The sequence below is a fragment of the Schistocerca nitens genome, chromosome 2, assembly GCF_023898315.1.
Source record: "Schistocerca nitens isolate TAMUIC-IGC-003100 chromosome 2, iqSchNite1.1, whole genome shotgun sequence".
Lineage (NCBI taxonomy): Eukaryota > Metazoa > Arthropoda > Insecta > Orthoptera > Acrididae > Schistocerca > Schistocerca nitens.
The window spans coordinates 986,556,317-986,574,081 of NC_064615.1; the positions used below are offsets into that span (position 1 = coordinate 986,556,317).

The 17,765-nt window shown below is 43.5% G+C and overlaps 1 non-coding gene across 1 annotated transcript; it reads left to right on the top strand.

Moving 5' to 3' along the window:
- The first annotated feature begins 1,116 nt into the window (after positions 1 to 1,116).
- Trnat-ugu (transfer RNA threonine (anticodon UGU)) lies at positions 1,117 to 1,191 on the top strand. The gene has a single exon. It is a non-coding gene; the product is annotated as a tRNA-Thr (tRNA).
- Positions 1,192 to 17,765: the final 16,574 nt, after the last annotated feature.

Genomic DNA, 17,765 nt, shown 5'->3' on the forward strand with positions numbered 1-17,765 from the left:
ACTGAGGCTATCTCGATCAGGCTCTTCACGTCATGGGTCGTCAACCAAGAAAAATAGCGCAGCTAGCCACAACACTGGAGTCGCCATGGCTCCACATCCCAGTCGGTACCTCCCAGAACTTCACTGGCTCTTTTCCAGCACGTCTAGCAGCGCTCCGCGCTCCAGAAGGTGGCCATTCAGACTTTTGACAGGTGGTCACGTTAATGTGAGAGTACAGTGTAACAATCATTATTATTGTTATTTTTTATCTTCGCATCGACCAACTATTGTCATGTAACAAATTATTTCCTCTTCTTTCTTTGTTGTTACCCACTTTTCCTGTACTCCGTTTTTCCCATGTGCTCTTTTAATTTCTTCTGTTCATCTTGTTCCCGATTTCTCTTTTCTTGTGATTCGAATGCCTTCTAAACTTAGTAATTTATTCTTATAAAACGTTTCTTGCTGTTATTTCCTATCCTTTCTTACTAGCTATTGTCTGATTTCTGTAATCCACGCAACTGCCCACTTTTTGCAAAAATACAGAAATGTTTGTTTCGTTCAACCTCTCTCATTGATACAGCAGAGGAGTGCAAATGAAATTAATTTCACTGTGCCATTATTTCTGATGTTTACTGTATATTGCCATAGATCTTGTGAGCTATCCCATGTGCTGAGAGGTATTGGTTTTTGAAACTTTACGTTTACTAAAACTCGGCAAGTAGCTGAAGTCAGTTCGCTGCGGTAAGCAGTGCTGGACAGTAAGTCGGCAGTGAGCAGGAAGCCGGTTCCCATGGAGGCAGAGGCAGCAGCCAGGCCATAGGGGTCGGTAGTGAATCATGAGAGAAGAATTATATTAATACCTTCAGCTGCTAACAGGCGTTGATATATATCAACGGGGACAGACACCTAATCCATATAAGTATATAGTTCTGGCAATACCGGTAATGACCTCCTCCTTCCGTGCGGATGCACACGTATTCCCCGAACTCTTACGGGACTTGGTAAGAATATCTTCCACGAGTGATGAGTGTGTTGGGGTGGAACACTACAAATGTAGTGTGTGGACATACAAGGTGAGAATGTGGGTCTCGCGGGAGGCGTGCGCGAGATAGTCCCTGCAGTCGCGCTATCCTCTGTGCCCTCGGTGGCTCAGATGGATAGAGCGTCTGCCATGTAAGCAGGAGAGCCCGGGTTCGAGTCCCGGTCGAGGCACACATTTTCACATGTCCCCCTTGATATATATCAACGCCTGTTAGCAGCTGAAGGTATTAATATAATTCTAATTTCGTTGTAGACGTCTGCAGGTCATCAATGGTGTCTGTTCTTTCGGACATGTCCGAAAGAAATGGTTCAAATGGCTCTGAGCACTATGGGACGTAACTTCTGAGGTCATCAGTCCCCTAGAACTCAGAACTACTTAAACCTAACCAACCTAAGGACATCACACACCTCCATGCCCGAGGCAGCATTCGAACCTGCGATCGTAGCGGTCGCGCGGTTTCAGACTGTAGCGCCTAGAACCGCTCGGCCGCCTGTCCGAAAGAAAAGACACCATATCCATATAAGTATAATCATTGGAGTGGTGAGGGGAACACGAGCCTTGAGAACCGATCTTACCTGACAGTAAGGATGTAGGGGAACCACTGGTGTTCTGGCGCCGATTTTACTTTATTAAATACACGAGGCGATCAACAAGTAATCCAACACACTTTTTTTTTCTGAAAGCAGGTTGCTTTTACCCAGGATTCCAATACACCATATTATCCCTCTCTCTTTTGGCTACAAACCCCTATTTCTAAATATTTTTTTTTAATTTTTTTATTTTATTTTTTATTTAATCGTATGGCTAGGGCCCCCCGTCGGGCAGACCGTTCGCCGGGTGCCGGTCTTTCAATTTAACTCCACGTCGGCGACCTGCAGTCGATGAGGATGATAGGATGGTGAGGAGGACAGCACAACACCCATTTCCTGGGCGGATAAAATTCCCCGACCCAGCCGGGAATCGAACCCGAGCCCAGAGGATTGACAATCCGCCACGCTGACCATTCAGCTACCGGGGCAGTACATTTCTCAGAATAATCTCCATTCAATGCCACGGCCTTACGCCACCTTAGTGGCCACATGGTACCACTCTACTGGTCGACATCGGAGCCATTGTTTTGCTGCCTCAATAACCTCCGCATCATCCACATCCTGCTTCCCGCAGAGTGTATCCGTCATTGTGCCAAACAAATGGTAGGCGGAAGGTGCGTAGGCAGACGAGTGTGTCAGCACTACCAGATTGACAGGGAGGTGATCCGTCGATCGAATGAGCGTGTCCCCATGTTCCAAGGTTGGAAGAGTCACAGTTTTGTGAGGCCGACCGGCATGCGGGAGATCGAACAGGGTCGCGCGACCTTGTTGCGGTGAAGACAGACGCCTCACCCAAAGACTCGCCGTGCTTTTGTTGATTGCCAGGTCTTTGTAGAAATACTGCAAGCGGCTCTGAATATCTGCGACGCTCTGGTTTTCCGTTAGAGGAAACTCATGACAGCGCTGTGCTTGGAATGAAACTCAGATAGCGACGATACTTTGATGGGTGTGCATGATGCTGTAGTGTACAGGGAAGTTGCATCATTAGAAAATTGCAGCGAAATGCAGGAAGATCTGCAGCGGATAGGCACTTGGTGCAGGGAGTGGCAACTGACCCTTAACATAGACAAATGTAATGTATTGCGAATACATAGAAAGAAGGATCCTTTATTGTATGGTTTTATGATAGCGGAACAAACACTGGTAGCAGTTACTTCTGTAAAATATCTGGGAGTATGCGTGCGGAACGATTTGAAGTGGAATAATCATATAAAATTAATTGTTGGTAAGGCGGGTGCCAGGTTGAGATTGATTGGGAGAATCCTTAGAAAATGTAGTCCATGAACAAAGGAGGTGGCTTACAAAACACTCGTTCGACCTATACTTGAGTATTGCTCATCAGTGTGGGATCCGTACCAGGTCGGGTTGACAGAGGAGATACAAAAAAGAGCGGCGCGTTTCGTCACAGGGTTATTTGGTAAGCGTGATCGCGTTATGGAGTTGTTTAGCATTCTCAAATTGGCAGACTCTGCAAGAGAGGCGCTCTGCATCGCGGTGTAGCTTGCTATCCAGGTTTCGAGAGGGTGCGTTTCTGGATGAGGTATCGAATACATTGCTTCCCCCTACTTATACCTCCCGGGGAGATCACGAATGTAAAATTAGAGAGATTCGAGCGCGCACAGAGGCTTTCCGGCAGTTGCTCTTTCCGCGAACCATCCGCGACTGGAACCGGAAAGGGAGGTAATGACAGTGGCACGTAAAGTGCCCTCCGCCACACACCGTTGGGTGGCTTGCGGAGTATAAATGTAGACGTAGATGTATGTGTATACCGCCACAACCTATCTGAATTTCTTGGAACTATACTGCAACAGTATTATTCTATGATGTGCCACAACAAATGCAGCAATATTTCAACCAAAATTCGCAGAGCAAAAAGTGTGTAGCATTACATATTGAACGCAACTCGTATTAACGATCTAGGTCCTCTTTCGACAAAACTGGTACTAGGAGCAGCCTACCGGTCGTCAGAGCTTCGCTACATTAATAACGCTACGCAGTAAACCCATAAATTCAATAAACGAATTAACGTTGTGAACTTGCCAAATATCTACGAAGAGCTCCAAAGCGATACGATATAATCAAGAAAATTTGGCCGTGCGCCAGACTCGCCAGTCGATGATAAAATGTATTGGATACTGTTCGTACGTAATATTCGGATTCACCATGCTCTGAGAACTTATTAATTTTATGAAAGGGATCGTTTCATACTATTAAGTGTTACTATTTTATGTCATTTGCAAATAAATGCATCTTGACGGCATCCCGGGACTTACAGAAATTAGCTACCTGCACCAATCACAGGCCGCCTACCTGGAACTTATGAAGAATCCACTACACTACTGGCTGTGCTGTCGGGGACATCGTCAACGACAGCGTCACAGAGTGCTATGCACCTGTCCACCAAGATTACCCAAAAACGCCCATTTAACTAGCGCAGTCCCCGGTGGGAAGGCTTCACTGGTGCACTGTACTTCATCTGTACTATTTTGTACGGAATCGCGACTGCGCTGACAAACTTGTGTGGAGGTTCAAATACGAGAGGAGAGTTTGCAAAAACCTCATTACTTGTCATTTGCAACCATCTGTAGTTTGTATTGCACCCATTATTTTTCAAATAATCCGTCTTTCAAGTACATCTGTTTTGTGTAGCTTATAACCGTTAAGGCCGGCCGGTGCAGCCGAGCGGTTCTAGGCGCTTCAGTCTGGAACCGCGCAACCTCTACGGTCGCAGGTTCGAATCCTGCCTCGGGCATGGATGTGTGTGATGTCCTTAGGTTAGTTAGGTTTAAGTAGTTCTAAGTTATAGGGGACTGATGACCTCAGATGTTAAGTCCCATAGTGCTCGGAGCCATTTCTTTTACACCCACTGGCTCCCCACATGATAACCCTCGTGCGTCTTTCCAAAACGTTGTCAGGATGTGTTTTTCTCACCCTGATGCAGCACTCTCAAAGACAATGGTCCAGCAAGGTAGAGGAGAAGCGAGTGTGTCTGCCGAAAATGGTGCGACATCAGTGCTTTCCACATACGGTACCACTGCATACGTAGCCGAGTGTGTTGTGGTGTTAAGAGCTGCATGCAAGTAAGAAGGCGGATGCGTGATGGGCTCTGCGCGCACAGAGACGATGAATACTGTAAGTAGGCTGTTTAGGTTTTTATGTTGGTAACGCCATGTAGCGTTCTATATTAAAATCACTGACTGTGCTGTGTGAAGTCTGTGGCTGGTTTGCATTGTTGGAATATTTGATATTGTAGTGTTGGGCTATTGGATGTGAACATTGCGTACATTGTTGCCAATTTAGCGACTTTGTCGCTGGAAATGGCGACTTTTACCTTCGTCTTAGCGACAAAAATTATTTAGCGACTTATCTGGCGACTTTTGGAGTACTGACAACTTTTGAAGTACAAATCAAAACTATTTGGGGCCAGTATTTTCATTAACAAAACTAAGATTTTAACCATAGAATGGGTACTACACTGACTTTTTTCTACATTTACTAAGTTAAATTAAGTTCTTAGCAGATCATGTAGCATTGTTCAGCATTTAGTAAACCTGAATGTGGGAATTGCCTACAGAGTAAGAAAACCTTGACTATAGAACAATTCATTATTCATTACCCACTAGCCTGTTATCGTCGATAGCGTATCGATCTTTAATTCTTCAAGTTTTGAACTCCCTTTATTTTTCGAATTTACAAAAAACATACGTAATATTAAGTATAATAAAATACATTTCTGTCTAGCAACCTCTAATTTTTCGAAATATTAACTCGCAGTCAAATTATTGCCACATGCACAGTGGTAACGCAAGAACAATTCGGTTGGGGTATCTCAGACATTATAACGTTTTAAACAATGAACAATAGGACTGATATCGAGTTAACCGAGTGGGTAGATTGTTTCATGACCTCTAGTTCGCCTGTGTTTTAATGTTTTTTCAGTGATTATAAATTGGTGAAACTTATGTTGTGGTGGGTTACATAATGGATATACCGCAGAAGAAGAAGCAGTACGCTCAAAAATATCGGGATGCGTGGGAAGCAGAACCTGAATTCAATGGGTGGCTGAAACCAGTCGTTGGAGACTTATCCAAAGCAAGATGTCAAGTATGTGCAACAGAGTTTTATGCTAAATAGTGTGATATTAGAAAGCATTCGAAAACTATTAAGCATAAACAAAAAATTGATTTACAAAAAACACAAACCACCTTACCTGTGAAAATTTTTTCGAAAACTACAGTTAGAATAGCAAGCAGAGCGGAAGGCGACCTTTCTTTATTTATAGCTGAACATGTTCTATTTTAGCGGTAGATCATTTAGGAATACTGTGCAAGAAGGTGTTTTCCGGTGATGAGGGCGCTAAAAACAAGCAGTTACGTTGTACGAAGTACACTAACATTATAACTGAAGCTTTGGCTCCATATTTCACACAGTCATTGGTTGAAGATATAGGTAACCAAAAATACAGTGTACTATGAGATGAATCCACAGATTATCAATATCTAAAATGCTAGGTATCGTTATACGGTACTATAGTGTAAACAACCAAACCATGAGATCATCATTTCTCAAACTCGCTGTAGTAGAAACTGCAGAGGCAAGAAATCTGGCTGATGTTCTTGTGAATTCTTTGAAAGATCCCAAACTTCCAATCGCTAATATGGTAGGAATTGGCACAGGTAATGATTCTGCAATGTTTGGAATAAACAATGGGCTTTTCGAACAACTCAAGAGAGAATATGGGTTGAAGCATTTGGTATTGATACGTTGCATTTGTCACTCTCTTCAGCTTGCAGTTTCGCACGCCTCAGTGAATACCATACCTAGAAACATAGATTTTCTTGTACGGGAAACCTACAATTGGTTCTCCATTTCACCCAAAAGACAAGAGGAATATAAAAAGGTTTATAAGACAATAAATTGTGGAAAACAGCCACTAAAAATTTTGAAGGTCTGTGCAACACGTTGGCTTTCAATTGAACCAGCAATACGAAGAATTCTGTAGCAGTGAGAAGAACTTGCCATGGTTCAAGACAACTGTTACACTGGCGATCTTTTGTACAAGGTGTATTGTGACGACTCAAATCATCTTTACATGTTTTACCTTAAACATGCTTTAAAAGACGTACGAATAGCTATAAAAGCTTTCGAAGGAGAAGACAATGACCCCACTAAATTACTAGATACAATTGTATTTATCATGCAGTCACTCGGACAAAACATAGTTTTCCCAACTGTTGATTTGTTGACAACACCAGTTCCAAGCGAATGTATGTACGCAATTCAGAACCTTGGCTTTATGTTTGAACAGAAATTGTCTGAGTCAAGTTTGTCTGAAGAAAATAAAGTTTATTTGAAGAAGAGATGCATTCAGTTTAGTCTGAAACTCTTAAAAGAAATTCAACAAAGACTGCCAAGTAACGTTACGATCCTGAAAAAAATGTCAAATGCTGAATGTTGAAGAAACACTAAAAGTGAATAAAAATAATGCTGTAGCGGAAGTAGCCAAAGAATTGGGTTTTAGTGGCGATTTCATAGACGGTATGCTGCAAGAATGGCATAATATCAACTTCATTAGGTGGAATAACACTACTAACACTGTTCGATTTTGGAGTGAGGTTGTGCAGTATGAAAATGCCGCAGGGAAGAATCCTTTTTCTTTGATTTCACAGCTAGCAATGACTGTTCTATGCCTACCGCATTCAAATGCAGAAGTGGAAAGAATATTCAGTTCTATGGACATTATAAAAACTAAACAACGTAACAGATTATCGTTAAAGACAATTAATGTTTTGGTCATATTGAGACACCAGCTGAAGAAACAAAATAAATATTGTGCATCTTTTGACATACCGTCAGACGTATTGGAGCTTACTGGAACGAACAAAAGTTACTCTTTTGCGACAAAACCAGTCGAACTGCAACATCATCTTTTGAGCGACGTTCAACCCTCTACATCAACTACAGTTCTGTCAGAGCATGAAACAGAAGAGTTATTAGATCCTCTGAGTGACAACGATGAATAGCTCACATACCGGTATGTATATATTTTGTAACCTAATTTGAGTTCTTGCTTTCTTTTGTTACAAATATAGTTGTATATTTCTAGTATATTTGACTACTGTGATTGAAACAACAATTTGTGTGTTGCGTCAATTATGATAACATGTTTAATTAAACGTTAGCGTATTTTATATGTATGTTGTTGCAAGCGATGCGTCATTTAATTAAGACAATATAGCCCCCCCCCTGGCTTATTGCAGCACTCACAGCACGAAATTTTCAGTACACCCCTAGTAAAATCAGTTTTAGCGACTTTCTAGCGACTTTTGATATTGAATCTAGCAACTCGGGTTTTTTTACAGTTGGCAACACTGATTGCGTAGCGTAGCGCAGCGCAGTTGGAGGTGAGCCGCCAGCAGTGGTTGATGTGGGGAGAGAGATGGCAGAGTTTTGAGAGCGGATGATCTGGGCGTGTGTCCATCAGAGACAGTAAATTTGTAAGACTGTATGTCATATATTATGACTTTTGAACACTATTAAGGTAAATACATTGTTTGTCTATCAAAATCTTTCATTTGCTAAGTATGCCTATCAGTAGTTAGTGCCTTCAGTAGTTAGAATCTTTTATTTAGCTGGCAGTATTGGCGCTCGCTGTATTGCAGTAGTTCGAGTAACGAAGATTTTTGTGAGGTAAGTGATTTCTGAAAGGTATAGGTTATTGTTAGTCAGGGCCATTCTTTTGTAGGGATTATTGAAATTCAGACTGCGTTGCGCTAAAAATATTGTGTGTCAGTTTAGTGTTGATCAGGATCACTAAAGAGAGAAATGTCTGAGCACGTTCAGTTTTGCTCAGCTGTTTGAAAATCAAATAACGTAAGGGGTTTACCAGCACAGTAATTTAAAAGTTTTTCTAAGGGGAGGTTTCATAGTACTTTGCGGCGTCGTTAGGTCGCCAATGTGCCCACTGCTCTTGTCTCACGCCTTAAGCTCCAGTTGTTGATTACGTCGTAACTGACAACGCTGGGGTAAGCGCCATACTGGGACACACTTTCTGCTTCAAGCTCTACCTAGGAATGTTTGTATACTCTAAAAAATATCGCTGCAGTTCGTTAGCGTATGAGAGACGTTCAATAAAGACTGGCACTAACGCCCACACAACAGTTTATGCTAAAGAAACCACCCTCACAGATTTTTGTCTTCCTCAAAGTACTCCCCCCGCCAATACAATGCACTTAAGCAACCTCATCTGTCATGCCTGGAAGAGGATGACAGATCCTTAACAATAATGTCCTCTCTCACGACTGCTTCAGCCACTGACACACTTGTTTGACTGTAGGTCATTTTAAAGCTCCCGTCGGCGTGAATTCATGTTGGGTTTCATCCATTATCCATTTGTTCCATTTCTCTCACACATACACTTTAAATGGTTCGTTTGTCGAGACATCAAGAGACTGCAGTTATGAAGTAAGTCCTCCCGAAATAAAAGCAAGCTCTGTATTTTCCTGTTTCAATTTTTTCTTTTACAGAATTTTTCAAATGGCTTCTAAACTGGTCTAGCACAAAAAGAGAAATCTTCTTCAATAAAGCACCTTTCATTCTCTCTCACACTGTGTTAATCCATAATTTCATACTGGTCTCGTCCATCCAACGCTTGTCATGTACGTGAACAACAACTGGCGGTATTTCAGAAGGTTTTGGCATTGTTTTGCGCTTGAAAATAATTACTGGATTAAGTTTAGTATGAAAGTAAAATTATATATTAATACCTTCAACTGCTGACGGGCTTTGATATATATCAACGGGGACAGGTGAAAATGTGCTCCCTGACCGGGACTCGAACCTTGGATCTCCTGCTTACATGGCAGACGCTCTATCCGACTGAGCCACCGAGGGGACAGAGGATAGTGCGACTGCAGATACTATGTCGCACACGCCTCCCGCGAGACCCACATTCTCACCTTGTATGTCCACACACTACTTTCCTAGTGTCCCTAGCCAACACACTCATTACTCCTGGGAGACATCCTTACCAAGTCCCCTAAGAGTTCGGGTAATATGTGTGGATCCACACAGAAGTAGAAGGTCATGGACGGTACTGCCAGAAATATATGGTTGAAATGGCTCTGAGCACTATGGGACTTAACTTCTGAGGTCATGAGTCCCCTAGAACTTAAGGTGCGTTTACACTGCGATTTGTATCGGCACATGTGTGAGATACATGTATATGCGACTTTGTGACATGTATCGCGACTTGTATGAGTTGACAAGTATCAACCTCATACATGTATGAGCGTGCGTTTACACTGGTTGATATGTATCACTGTGCGATAGCTTCCGACGACGATTTGGAAGATTTCACATTTTTATGTGCTGATACACTTGCTCTTTTGGAAGATGATAGGAAGAAAAGGCGGAGGAAGCGTAGATGGTGGCACAGAGAGTTTCTCGCGAATTAACGCTAGAGGATGGCGCATATTTTAGAAATTATGTTTGGATGAGTATGGAGGATTTCCGCGGTTTGTTATCACTTGTGGCTCCTCTTGTGTCCAAAACCAACACAAACTTTCGGGAAGCGATTCCACCAGAGGATCAGTTGGCAGTAACATTTCGTTTTTTAGCCACTGGGGATTCCTCGTAAAACGAAGATTTCATGACAAAACATTTGCATTGTCGCGCGATTGCTAATGCCAACGTCTCACACACGATTGTCGGCATCCGTTGTCAACATTATCACGCGAGGCCGCCGGAATAATAGCAAAACATTGATATACGTGCCAGATGCATGAAAATATTATATAATGTATTACATATATATATAAAACTTTTACCTTCACTTCTTGGGATAAAACTTGCACAATGGCCTCGCAAACACGAAGAATAATGTTGCATATGGCACTTTTTGATATTCTATGCAGATACATTAACGTCGAAACGACAGTCGGCACCTTCAAAACTCAAACAGCCGCCAAAGAGCCTGGTACTACGCATGCGCTAATCGTCGAAATAAGCGGCAGTCGACAAGACGACAGGAAATGATAGTACTGCGCATGCGCGAGTTCTTCAAATGTCGCTCATACATGTCGCGTATATGGCCAAAAAGCGATATACAAAATGTATACGCGACATGTATGAGCTGGAGGGTCCGCATACAAGTTCCGTGAATTTTTGTATGAGGTGATGTATCGCGACATGTCAAATTGACATGTCGCTCATACATGTCGCGATACATGTATCCCAGTGTAAACGTACCTTTAGAACTACTTAAACCTAACGAGACTAAGGACATCATACACGTCCATGGCCGAGGCAGGATTCGAACCTGCGACTGTAGCGGTCGCGCCGTTCCAGACTGTAGCGCCTAGAACCGCTCGGCCACCCCGGCCATATACTTATATGGATATCCATATAAGTTTGATATCGTCAGCACAACATGAAAGGACAACAGTGAAGTACATTTTTTCATGTCCACTTGTTTTTAAAGTTACAGTTTTAGCAACTTTCATGGCTAAAGCTCTGTTACTCGGCACTTCAAATGTCACAGGAGTCTCATTCTTATTCGATATTGGACTAAGTTTCACATTGGTTTTCTTTCGGTGTTGAATAATAAAGCGATGGAAAGATAATATTCACTCTTCATACTCTTGTGGCCTTTTCTAAGATATTTTGCTTTTGATTCTTATGTCCATGACGCTTCATAAACTTGTAGCACCAACCAACTACACCCTTAACGTCTGTCAAGTTCCACTGTAGCGCTGGCTTACGAACATGTATTCAATCATTTTTGTGTTAATTCTAACGCCATTTTGACGGTGTCCTTGAATCCAATTCAGTGCGTCATCTGCTAGTTTCGGCCATTTTGCATTCAGTCCTTTGTTTTCACATTTAGACTTCAACATTTTTTTCAGTGCTTCTCCACTAGCCTGCCAACCGCGAATGGTGGAGGGCCTAAATGCCGCTCAGCTGCTCTGTTTCATTGATCTACTGCATGTGCTATTACACTACTGGCCATTAAAATTGCTACACCACGAAGTTGACGTGCTACAAACGCGAAATTTAACGGACAGGAAGAAGATGCTGTGGTATGGAAATGATTAGCTTTTCAGAGCATTCACACAAGGTGGGCGCCGTTGGCGACACCTACAACGTGCTGACATGAGGAAAGTTTCCAACCGATTTCTCGTACACAAACAGCAGTTGACCGGCGTTGCCTGGTGAAACGTTGTTGTGATGCCTCGTGTAAGGAGGAGAAATTCGTACCATCACGTTTCCGACTATGATAAAGGTCGGATTGTAGCCGATCGCGATTGCGGTTTACCGTTACGCGCCATTGCTGCTCGCGTTGGTCGACATCCAATGACTGTAAGCGGAATACGGAATCGGTGGGTTCAGGAGGGTAATACGGAACGCCGTGCTGGATCCCAACGGCCTCGTATCACTAGCAGTCGAGATGACAGGCATCTTATCCGCATGGCTGAAACGGATCGTGCAGCCACGTCTTGATCCCTGAGTCAACAGATGGGGACGTTTGCATGACAACAACCATCTGCACGAACAGTTCGACGACGTTAGCAGCAGCATGGACTATCAGCTCGGAGACCATGGCTGCGGTTATCCTTCACGCTGCGTCACAGACAGGAGCGCCTGGGATGGTGTATTCAACGACGAACCTCGGTGCACGAATGGCAAAACGTCACTTTTTCGGATGAATCCAGGTTCTGTTTACAGCATCATGATGGTCGCATCCGTGTTTGGCGACATTGCGGTGAACGCACATTGGAAGCGTGTATTCGTCATCACCATACTGACGTATCACCCGGCGTGATGGTATGGGGTGCCATTGGTTACACGTCTCGGTTACCTCTTGTTCGCATTGACGACACTTTGAACAGTGGACGTTACATTTCAGATGTGTCACGACCCGTGGCTCTACCCTTCATTCGATCCCTGCGAAACTCTAAATTTCAGCAGGATAATGCACAACCTGTACGGGCCTTTCTGGATACAGAAAATTTTCGACTGCTGCCCTGGCCAGCACATTCTCCAGATCTCTCACCAACTGAATACGTCTGGTTAATGGTGGCCGAGCAACTGCCTCGTCACAATACGCCTGTCTTTACTCTTGATGAACTGTGGTATCGTGTTGAAGCTGCATGGGCAGCTGTACCTGTACACGCCATCCAAGCTCTGTCTGACTCAATGCTCAGGCGTATCAAGGCCGTTATTACGGCCAGAGGTGGTTGTTCTGGTTACTGATTTCTCAGGATTTATGCACCCAAATTGAGTGAAAATGTAATCACATATCAGTTCTAGTATAATATATTAGTCCAATGAATACCCGTTTATCATCTGCATTTCTTCTTGGTGTAGCAATTTTAATATGTACTTTCAAAATATAGCCCACATCAAAAGAATATATTTTTCTTCCATTTCGAAACTAACTGCCAACGAAAATATTGTACTCTTACCGACAGCACAAATCACTTTCAGTTCATGTTCACTGGCACCGTCGACTGCAATCACGCGTCATAAGCAAAACTGTGTTCTGGGTTTGTGATGGCGATGAGGGAGGGAGACATTGTTAGCAAGCTTGTGAATCCTCGCAACTCGTGTTCGTCGCATTGGCGCACTGCTGCTGTCAGTTGAACACGATGTTGCCAGACAGAGATAGGTGACCCGAGTCATCGAATATATCGTTACTTAAAAGACTGGCGGGAATTTAAAACAGAATACGTACATTTTTACATTAATTCCGGGTATAAGGTGCACCTGCATTTTGCAGGCAATTTCTCGCAGAAATAAGTGCGCCTTATAGTCCGTAAAATACGGTACGTGCCCTTTTGGCCGTCGGGATAAGCAAATAGTCACACGGAGCCAGGTCGGGTCCACAAGGCGGATGGGGTACCGTAGAGATGTGTTTTTGTGCCAGTAGGTCGGTAACAGCATTAGCAACAGGTGGCCTGACATCTGTCGTGATGAAGCTTCTATTTTCAAATGATGTTCCTTCGCTTTTTGGTGACGTGGTCCTTTCACAATGGCATCAGGACGTCCTTGTAATAATCTGCAGTGATTGTAATACGTTTTGGAACTGTGCGACTGTACACATTCCCCTGGTAATCAATACAAGTAATGCCGATGGCGTTATTGGCTGACTTCTGCGCTCATGCCTTTTCTGGTGGGGACTGAGCATGTTGAACCCATTCTGCGCTGTACTGATTTATCTCTGGCTCATAACAGTTTTAAAGTCTTTCACTAACAGTGATGATATTTTGCCACCAAGCATGCCCTCGGTCTCAACATATTGTTTCCAACAAGCACAACGACGAGAGCCTATATGGGCTGTGGAGTAACTAATCGCGATATCCATCGTGCACACGCCCTTGATATTTGCAAATGTTCTTGTAAGTTTTGTGCGAGCACAAATCACAATAACGTGTGCAAGCGTCTCAGAGTGAGTCGTTAGTCGTCACAGACAACGGGCACCTGCTCCGTTGATTGTTGTTTCTGTTACGGCAATAACAGTACACTTACTCCTGCCTGTAATTATGAATTCTCTCGTCGTTTTTGAAAGCATGATGTCAACGGAAACATGCTCGACGAGATACTACAGAGTTTCAATAAGCTCTCTTCAGATCGTTGTAGGTTTCGGTAGCGTTTTTCGTCAAGAGAACACGAAACTTTGTTGCTAAACATTGTTCACGAAAGTCTGCTATGTCGATGTTTAGAGCCGATTATGGAACACGGTCACTCTCAAAGGCTGCCGACCCTCAGCTGACAGAGCTGTCGATCTGAAATTTGCAGTGATTAGCAATCAGACAATTGACAATGTTGACTGGAATACTCCCTTTCAAATTCTGAAGGTGGCAGGGATAAAATACAGGGAGCGAAAGGCTATTTACAATTTGTACAGAAACCAAATGGCAGTTACAAGAGTTGAGGGGCATGAAAGGGAAGCAGTGGTTGGGAGGAGAGTGAGACAGGGTTGTAGCCTCTCCCCGATGTTATTCAATCTGTATATTGAGCAAGCAGTGAAGGAAACAAAAGAAAAATTCGGAGTAGGTATTAAAATCCATGGAGAAGAAATAAAAACTTTGAGGTTCGCCGATGACATTGTAATTCTGTCACAGACAGCAAAGGACTTGAAAGAGCAGTTGAACGGAATGAACAGTGTCTTCAAAGGGGGATATAAGTTGAACGTCAACAAAAGGAAAACGAGGATAATGGAATGTAGTCGAGTTAACTAGGGTGATGATGAGGGAATTAGATTAGGAAATGAGACACATAAAATAGTAAAGGAGTTTTGCTATTTGGGGAGCAAAATAACTGATGATGGTCGAAGTAGAGAGGATATAAAATGTAGACTGGCAATGGCAAGGAAACTTTCTGAAGAAGAGAAATTTGTTAACATCAAGTATAGATTTAAGTGTCAGGAAGTCGTTTCTGAAAGTATTTGTATGGAGTGTAGCCGTGTATGGAAGTGAAACATGGACGATAAATAGTTTGGACGAGAAGAGAATAGAAGATTTCGAAATGTGATGCTACAGAAGAATGCAGAAGATTAGATGCGTAGATCACATAACTAATGAGGAGGTACTGAGTGGAATTGGGGAGAAGAGGAGTTTGTGGCACAACTTAACAAGAAGAAGGGATCGGTTGGTAGGACATGTTCTCAGGCATCAAGGGATCACCAATTTAGTTGGTTGGTTGGTTGGTTTTGGGGAAGGAGACCAGACAGCGAGGTCATCGGTCTCATCGGATTAGGGAAGGACGGGGAAGGAAATCGGCCGTGCCCTTTGAATGGAACCGTCCCGGCATTTGCCTGGAGCGATTTAGGGAAATCACGGAAAACCTAAATCAGGATGGCCGGACGCGGGATTGAACCGTCGTCCTCCCGAATGCGAGTCCAGTGTCTAACCACTGCGCCACCTCGCTCGGTACCAATTTAGTATTGTAGGGCAGCGTGGAGGGTAAAAAGCGTAGAGGGAGACCAAGAGATGAATACACTAAGCAGATTCAAAAGGATATAGGCTGCAGTACGTACTGGGAGATGAAGAAGCTTGCACAGGATAGAGTAGCACGGAGCGCTGCATCAAACCAGTCTCGGGACTGAAGACCACAACAACAAACAACATAGCAATTAGAGTACGTAGTTCAACATAACATGGACAGATGGCGCAAGCAGCCACTTAACGGTAGAATAAACGTAAAGTGCCTGTTCTTTGTTGAACACCCCTCGTGAAACTCCACACATTCGCTTTATGTCGCCCACAATAAAAGCTGCAATCGTGGAATATCCTCTCCATCCCTGACCTAACATGAAAATCAAACCTAAATATTGTACGCACAGCTGAAGCGCACGCTAAGGGCAAAGGCGGTGGAATGGCGCTATTGCGCGCCATATCACGTGGTACGCTGCTTCTTGCCACAGCTCAATGACCCACCAACCTCTTCTTAATTGCATGCCAGTAACAACAGTCTGTACATCAAATAGCGATCCAGTAATCGGGCTACTGCCACTCCCTGAAAAATGATGCAGCGTGACGGGAAGGGGGGGGGGGGGCGTACAGGGCAATGGATTACAGTGTGCTTGGTGACTAGGAGGAGAGTCCTTCCTGGTAGAGGTCAGACTTGGTCACCGCAGTCCATAATGACGCACGGGATTTCCCTCAAGTTTCGACAGGTACCATATCTTTTTCGAACACCACATATTCCTGGACATCTCACCATTAGACCAGCTAGCCATATGCACACCCCTTTCAAACTTCGTGCTGGTAACATTCTCTCGACATCCTTCGAGGACCGTCACAGTCCTCACAAACCACTAGACGCAGCAAACGCCAGTCATATACTATGTCAGTCCTGGTAACTTGATCACGCTGAGATAACACATACGCACTGTAGTCGCCGTCCTCGCTGTCACAGATCACTTACATCCTCACTGAATGTGTGTACATGTACCAAATTACGTCTACGTTACACTACTCGTTCCAATTGCTTTATTTTTGTCAATCAGCGTGCACGTGCGATCGGAGATTTTCCGCACCTCGGACTACCAATTTCAAGGCAAAATAAAAACTGCTTTTATCACTATTGTTGTTAGCAACAGCAGTAGCAGTGTTGCTATAATTATTGTTATTAGTCCTTATCACTGTAATTACTAAATTGCATTAGCTACTTTCGAAACTTGTTTCAAATCTTTCCTTCTCATACGGCATCCATTTTATTGATGTGTATCATAAAAACTACTACCTTTCTTTAGCTAGCAGTGATCTGAAGAATATTTTACAGCTAAAAACCCGGCGCGATGTAAGAGAGCTCTTGAAGTCCCTAATGTGATCAGGTTCAACAAAAAAAACTGAAAATATTAAGGAAACTCGAGCAATATTCTGCAGGTATTTTTGGAGGAGCTCAGCCTCAGTCAAGCATGTAACATAGTTAGAACGAAAGTTACTTCACTACGTAATCTAAAAGGCTGTAGTTCTAGAGGCAGTAAACTAGTTCCTCGTCTGTCGTTTGATGTCGCCGCAGTACCCCCATGGCTGCTAAACCAGGTCACCTACTCATCTCGCGACTCTCCGCCCTTATCGGAATTCTTTCCGGCGGGTACGCCTTTAACTTTACAAACTAGCCGAAAGCACTCGAGGCGGGATCTCTGCTAAACGGCGGATGGATCAGAACTTGGCAACGTGAACATCTGCATCAAATCCTTGGTGGCTACCAGGGTGGGACAACGGGAGCATTCTCAATAGGCTACACTTCTCACATCGCATACTTTCATCTGGTTTCGTTTTTGGTAGGACAGGGGGGGGGGGGAGGAAGAGGGGAGCGCCTCCCTTCTCCTCTCACAGACCCTCTTCGCGCTCTCCAAAGGTGCCTTCACCCGCGAGCTGCATTGATTTGGTAAAATTGGAACGTAAAAGCCATGTTCTGAGACAGGGTTAATCATAATCTTCTCACCTTTACTGCAATAAAAAACGAAATCAAGAAATTAATGGCCTGAAATGAGATTGTAAATGTTCCTCAGATTCCATGTGCAGTGACAAATGTTCTTGGTAGTGAACTGAAATTTCGTGGAATATAGGAAAACATAAGGAGTATTTCTTCGTGAGTTAGTCACCGCTGCATTCACGGCTACAACTTATCTTTTAGTTGTTTTA